General features: G+C 43.3%; 1 protein-coding gene across 2 annotated transcripts in view; it reads left to right on the top strand.

Annotated features, from left to right (window-relative positions):
* The first annotated feature begins 440 nt into the window (after positions 1-440).
* Stag2 (STAG2 cohesin complex component) overlaps positions 441-6,000 on the top strand; it is a 126,786-nt gene continuing 121,226 nt past the window's right edge. For both annotated transcript variants that reach the window (XM_077793569.1, XM_077793568.1), the window contains exon 1: positions 441-653. The gene's annotated coding sequence lies outside the window, so the exon portion shown is untranslated. The remainder of the gene's footprint in view (positions 654-6,000) is intronic.

Raw genomic sequence — 6,000 nt, 5'->3', positions numbered from 1 at the left:
CTCCCCCCCAGGAAAGACAGAGGAACCCTGGTGCCATCGAATCCCTGGTGGAAGCACGTCCAAACGAATGAGTAAGTCAGGCGCGGGCACGGCACCTTGTTTACCCCACTCGGCGGCGCGCCCCTGTGGGCGCCTGGTTTACAGAAGGCGTCGGAGACGCAGAACCCGGGAGTCAGTCGGCCACGATTGGTTGGTGATTGGGAGGAGGACTCTGGGTGGGAGGGCCAGAAGCCAAGTATTGCAGTGGCAGCTCTCGGCCGCTAGATGCCGCTCCCTCCCAACAGGAGCCGGGCGCGTGTTGGTGGCCGACAGATGGCGCCTGCGCGTTCCATTCGCCTCCAAGTCGCCGAAGAGCGAACACCCCAAACAATCCCGAAGCGCCACCAAAAAAAAAAAAAAAAAAAAAAAAAGAAAAGAAAAAAAAAAAAGAAAAAAAAAAACCCGCCGGATCCGACCGCCACTTTCAAAACCCCCCACCGCTCTAGAACCGCGGGAGCTTCCGTCCCTGAGTAGAATTCGAGGGTGTAAAGAAGAGGAAGGGGAAAAAATCTTGTACCAGCCCAGGGGTGAAGAAGCCCCCGGCCTGAGAAAGAAGGAAGGAGTGGGGGAGGCGAACAATCTCGTTGCTGCCTCTGTGTACGCTGAGGGGGGAGGTAAGTTATAAAATGGCGGAGGCGAAGCTTCTAGAAGTTTGGAGGGGCACCCGGAGGGCGCGGGGCCCACCGTGAGGTGTGTATGGTTGAAACAGGGCGACAGACAGGAGTTGGGAGGGAAAAGAGGCTGGGCACTCTGTTGCCATTTAATTTCCCTCTCCGCTTCCTTTGCCCCCATGGGGGGCCAGCCATGGAGTGAGTGTTTAAGTCCAGGCGGGGAGAATCTTCCTCGCCCCCGCATCACCCCCAGTCCTCCTTTCTACCAAGTCGGCACCCCAACACTTCCAAGGAACTTCCAGCCCCGCTTCCTCCCTACCTCCTACTCGTAGAGTCGCTTTCTACCGCAGGACTCTTCTTTCCGACTACCCTCGCTGAAGATTTTCTCTTCCTTCCCTCGCCCAACTCTCCCTCGGGGCCTCTACGGAGGACCCCCCCATGGGTGGCCCAAAATGGAGAACGCGGAGCAGCGCAAGATGGAGGCTCCGCTTCTCTGTGTAGCATTAGATTTAGGTTCCTTTTCTCCGGCAGGCTCTTAAGCCTAGGAGACCCAAAACTGGAGGTGGGGTGGGGTGCGAGCCTTAGTCGGGGGAGGCAAGCTGGGGAGGCTGTAACTGGGGTGGGGGAGAGCGCGGTATCGTGGAGAGGGGAAGGAAGAGAGCAAAATGGTGGTGCTGGGAACTAGGGGGGAGGGGAGAAAGAGGAGGCTCAGTTGTGTATATTTGGGCCTCGGACCGAGGGAGGCGAGGGAAAATCTACTCTGATCACACCCCTCCCTCGTGCCCCCTCCCTTCTCCCTTCCCCTCCTTCCCTTCCTCCCTCCCCTCCCCTCCCTCCCTCTCTTCCTCCCTTCCTAGAGAGGGAACAACATTCATGTGACGGGCCCCTCTGCTGCTCCCCCGCCCCATCATCTCCAGCGCGTGGTGGGGGAACTGCTTGGGAAAGCGGTTGGCATCGATCTCTCCATCCCTTCCGAGGCCCGAGTTCGGTCAGTTTTCTTAGGGCAACAATTTTATAAATAGGCTGGGGTCTGGCGGCGTTGGCCCCCGCGCGCAGACCTTGCCCCGAAGGGGGCCCTGCCTGCCTGGCATGGGCGGAGGGGGGAAGGGCGGGAGTGGAAGGCTGTTTGTTGGGGGGTTTTGGCGCCACTTTTGTTTTAGTTTTAGTGCTGCTTTTCATTCCCACCCCCACCCGCACTGTCTTTCTCAAGGCACGAACTGAGCTGATCCTTGCCCCAGGTAGGCAGCCTATGCTTTTTCCCTCCACACTTTTATTCTTGCTTGAGGGCGACTTTCTTTTTTCTTCTATCACGTATCCGGAGATCTGTGGACGGCAATTTTAGGACGAAAAGGGTCGGATGGGCCATGGGCGAGAGAAGGTGTGGGAAACAGCATCAAGTAGTTCCGCAAAACTTTGAGCCCCGTTCCCATTTTCTTCTGGCCTAGAATCGTAAACGTATTGTTGATTTCGGCCTTTTTTTCCCCTCCCGTCGCGAGAATGTCTTGTTTTGCCTTTAGTTTTTTATAAACCGCTGTACTTTCGACATTTAGTTTCCGCTTCTTCTCGGTGTATATGTCATTTTATTTTTAATCCTTAAGTGTAATGGGGTATCGTGTGATTTTTCGTGTTTTAGTGTTCAGCGTTAATTTTTAATATTGCATTAGTAGTTTCATCCGGTCTGTGAGACTTTCTCCTCCGTGGCCTAGGATGTTTTTTATGTTGTTGCCTACCACCCCCCACCTTCCCTCTCCCTCCTCCTTTCTCTTGGATGTAGTTTTGAAATTGAGGGTCATGGTTTTTGGTTAAATGGTTATTTACAGCTTACAGGGTATATCTGTTAGAAACTTTTGATCTGTAGGGTTAGGTTTAAGTAAACGAGGAGCTTGTGTTGGTTTGCAATGGTTCCTTAAAATGCGCGGGCCGCTTCCCCCCGCCCCCCCGTAAAGCCCCAATCTTCCCTTCACACTGGAGTGTAAATTCCATACCCCTTTTCTCCCACGGACCGCCGTATTTCACAGCAGCCACACCCTGTATTTGTCTCTGTGGATTGGACTCATTATCAGCTTAATTTAGTGACTCTTAAACCACCATGATGGGACTTGCTTAAGCACGAAGCTTCTTTTCCTGTTTAGTCCTAGTGGTTAGTGTCGAAAGAGGAATAATCGAGGTTTCTTGATGAAACCTGGTGCGGTCCAAGCTCTGCCTTTTTTCTGTTGTCTTTTTTCCTACTCCGGGCTGTTGGCGGTGTCAGCACCGCTGCTGGGGGCGGGGGGTGGAGGGGAGAAAGAGTCGGGTTACCGAAGTGCGTCATTCCTGGCTCTAGCAGGGCCTGCTTGGGAGCTGCTGGTGTTTGTTACTGTCCTCGCAGCACTTTCCTGCCAACCTGCTCTCTCTGCGTATTGGTTAGGAGCAAAAGCAGGAGGCGGTCTCCTAATTCTGTCTGTAGCCTAGCGCGTTGCGTTTAAGGGTATATGTGAACTTATTTTTTTAAAAAAAAACACCGGCCCTGGAAAGTGGATACATTTCTGTTTAATGACATGCAATTCAGGTAGTTTAGACTTGCTTTCATATGTTTTCCAATGAACAGTGGGGTTAATTTTGAACATTTTAAACCACTTAGGTTAAAATGCCTGGTTTTCTTGCTACATTGATATCAATCTATAATTAGGGATCAGAAGGACCAGTTAAGGCGTTTAAGTGTTCAGCGGTTTTTCAAGTGGTTGAATTGTAATTTTATGACACAATATGTTAAATAGTCTGTTTTTTTTTTCGTTTTGAGCTAAGGTGCTATGTGAATATAACCTAATTGTAAATGTTTTAAGTTTGTTTTCATCATATATTCTTACTTATTCTTTAGATATAATTTAGAATATATCCATGGAGTTTTATGGACCTCATTAAAATTGTTGAAGATGGTTCTTTTTTTTTTAACGAATTCTTAGAAGAAGTTTATCATTTTATCTAGAAGTTGTGTAGGCTGCCTGTACAAGTTAGATTCTGGACTTCTTAATCTGTTATTTTGATACTTGTTATCTTTGGGATTTTTCTCTGTATTTATTGAGCACACTGTATTCCTCTTTTTCTCTTTGTTTGAAGATAATATTGAGGGGAGGGAGTGGGTAGGAGGTAAAGATGAAACAAAAATGGCCTTGAGTTGATTATTGTAGCTAGATGAGTACAGGAGAGTTCATTGTCACTCTTATGCTATTTTTGTGTATTTGAAAATTTCCATAGTTAAAGAAAAAAAATTTGGAGAAAAATTTCCAAGTTGGTTTTGCAATCTTGTAATGACTTAAATTTATATCTATGTATCAGGTATTTACATGGGAAACAGCCTTGTATAAGTAATTTCACATGCCTGGCATATGAACTTTCAAAAAATATTTAAACTGAACCAGTATAGAACAAGCAACATGAATTCTTTTAAATTGGTTGAACTTTAACTTAGTTTGAATGTATTCTACTTTTAGTTTCCTTTTAAGTTCTTTGAAAATAGGAAAATTCCATTTGTAAGTTTAAATATTCTGCTTGGTGTCTATTTCATCAACTTGGAGTTACAGTGAGTCAGTATGAAAGGGATTTACTATTAATAGGAGGGGCTTTGGCAGTTAGAGTAAGACACAGTGGAAGGGATTGGGGTGCCATGGGGAGCATTCCTGGTAAGAAGATCAAGGTAGCTGAATTCAGTTTCAGTATTTGGTGTTTAATGACTGGGTAGAGAAACAGATTGGAAAAGAAATGTACTTATTACCCATTCCTTCCCACTGTGAAATAACTGTAGTATTCTAAGGTATCAGAGACTGGCAGGGAGGGCAAAGCGGGTTTCCTTTTTAAAAAAATAATATGAAAATGACTGTTTTCATTGAAAATGACTTAAATCATTCCCCCTTCAGTGATCTGGTGCTGTAACTAGTTAGAAATTGATATTTATACAATTTTTATTATTTTATCTAGGAATATTTTTACCATTACCCATTAGTAATAAAAGTTCATTGCAATTAAAACCCTCAAACTCCTATTAGTGTGTTCTTGAACTTCTACTAAAGTCTAAGGTAAGTGCCTTATTTTCTGCAATTTTGTATTGTCAGGTTTATTCCCCCCGTTGTATTTTTGAATATGTCAAAGTTCTGAAGAAAATACAAAATATTTAATTTTTATGTTTGGTAAAATGTTCTCTTATCATTATTACATTAAAATTCTATCCCATTCAGGGAAAACAACATTTGTCTTCTGGTAACATTAGTCTGTTTGTATGTTTCATATTTCAGTTTTAGAAAGATATTAAAGGAAGACAGATTACACATTTCAACTTTTTATTCCCATGCAAATACTTAAGTAGATGATTGTGGTATCAGATTTATTTTATTGTGGTGAGGCAGTAGCTAAACTACTAAACCAACAAATTATGAGTTTGGTTAACTTTGAAGTTTATTTAGTTTTTCTTTTAAAGTCCGCTGATAAGATTTTGTTGAAATTAAATTCTGTATTTCCTTTTTATTGTTTTCCTTTATATCCTTATCGACTTTTGTGGTTGCCTGAAAACCTATGAATTAAAATAAGGTAGTTGGGTTGAGGGGAGCAGGTTCAAGCTCAGATCTGTTCCTTTGGGAGTATAGAGTTAGATGTGAAGATATGCCATGGACAGTTTGGTAATGCTTAATATTCTGCATGTTTAATATTACCCACAGTCGAGTGTGGGAAGGTAGTAAACACTAAGTAGTGTGTATGTACACATACACACACACACATACACACACACATTTTGGCTTTGGGTTCTTTTTTAGGAAGGGTTTTTTTAATAGATGGAAAACTTCATTTTTTGATGCTGCAAGTTAACTTTTTAATATATATATATATATATATATATATATATATATATATATATAGTTGTCAACGGGCACAATACTTTTATTTTGTTTATTTATTTTTATGTGGTGCTGAGGATCGAACCCAGTGCCTCGCACCTGCTAGGCAGGCACTCCACCCCTGAGCCACAACCAAGCCCCACAAGTTAACTTTTGAACTTAAAATTTGTATTAAATTAAAATTTGTAATTTACTATATAATGGAGCACTATTTTGGGAGTTGAGTAACAAAGAAAAGGGATGGTCTTAGATATGAGCATTAGCATACATGAAAACATGATTAATTGTTGAAGAATAAAAAAGTCATTTTAAAATTACAGGCTATTTTAGCAGTTCTTCATATTTTTCTACATTTGATATGTGCCCAGGACTTTTGATGTATGCATACAATACTATGGCTGTATAACAATTCTTTATATCATTTGGATATCATAAGTGGTAGTTACTGCATGTTCCATGTGGCAAAGATAGGAGAAAACAAAATT

The sequence above is a fragment of the Urocitellus parryii genome, chromosome X (genome assembly GCF_045843805.1).
Source record: "Urocitellus parryii isolate mUroPar1 chromosome X, mUroPar1.hap1, whole genome shotgun sequence".
Classification (NCBI taxonomy): Eukaryota; Metazoa; Chordata; class Mammalia; order Rodentia; family Sciuridae; genus Urocitellus; species Urocitellus parryii.
The sequence above is the reverse complement of the archived record's forward strand: the minus strand, read 5'-3'. Positions and strand labels throughout refer to the sequence as shown.